This window comes from Triticum dicoccoides, chromosome 3A (genome assembly GCF_002162155.2).
Source record: "Triticum dicoccoides isolate Atlit2015 ecotype Zavitan chromosome 3A, WEW_v2.0, whole genome shotgun sequence".
Classification (NCBI taxonomy): Eukaryota; Viridiplantae; Streptophyta; class Magnoliopsida; order Poales; family Poaceae; genus Triticum; species Triticum dicoccoides.
Window position 1 is genome coordinate 51,178,589 of NC_041384.1, and position 1,138 is coordinate 51,179,726.

Genomic DNA, 1,138 nt, shown 5'->3' on the forward strand with positions numbered 1-1,138 from the left:
TGCGGCGGCGGGGCGGAGCCGGCGACCGGCGGAGGCGAAGGGCGGCGCGCGGGACGGCGGAGATGGGCGGCGCCGGCGACGAGGCTCGGAGGCGGCGGCGCGCCCTTTCCCTGGCGACAGTGCGAGGAGAGTCCAAATGAGGTGCGGTTTTCGGTCACGTGATCGTGATCGAACGCTCTAGATGATGAAAGGGGTTTAGGTGGGTTTTGAGCCACTTTGGAGGGGTGTTGGGCTGCAACACACACGAGGCCTTTTCGGTCCCTCGGTTAACCGTTGGAGTATCAAACGAAGTCCAAATGGCACGAAACTTGACAGGCGGTCTACCGGTAGTAAACCAAGGCCGCATGACAAGTGTCGGTCCAAACCGAAAACGTTTAACAACCGCACAAGAAAAGAGGTAGAAAGGGACACCAGATGACATAGGAGCGCCGGATTGCAAAACGGACAACGAGGAAAATACTCGGATGCATGAGAAGGTCATGTATGCAAATGAAATGCACATGATGACATGATATGCAATGCATGACACGCAAGCAATGACAAGGCAACAACAACGAATAACTGGAGGACACCTGGCACATTGGTCTCGAGGCGTTACAACTGCACAGCACACAATCCCCATGGTCGAGGTCCACCGGCTCTCAGTGACCTGCCAGCCGCAACACCTCCCACTTCGTCGGCAGAACCACCACCACTCGGCGTGGATCCTTGAAGTAGGAACAAGATCCACACACGATGACCAATCTGTTGGAAATATGCCCTAGAGGCAATAATAAAATGGTTATTATTATATTTCTTTATTCATGATAATTGTCTATTGTTCATGCTATAATTGTTATCCGGAAATCGTAATACATGTGTGAATACATAGACCACAACATGTCCCTAGTGAGCCTCTAGTTGACTAGCTCGTTGGTCAAAAGATAGTCATGGTTTCCTGACTATGGACATTGGATGTCATTGATAACGGGATCACATCATTAGGAGAATGATGTGATGGACAAGACCCGATCCTAAGCATAGCTCAAAGATCGTGTAGTTCGTTTGTTAGAGCTTTTCCGAATGTCAAGTATCATTTCCTTAGACCATGGGATTGTGCAACTCCCGGATACCGTAGGAGTGCTTTGGGTGTGCCAAA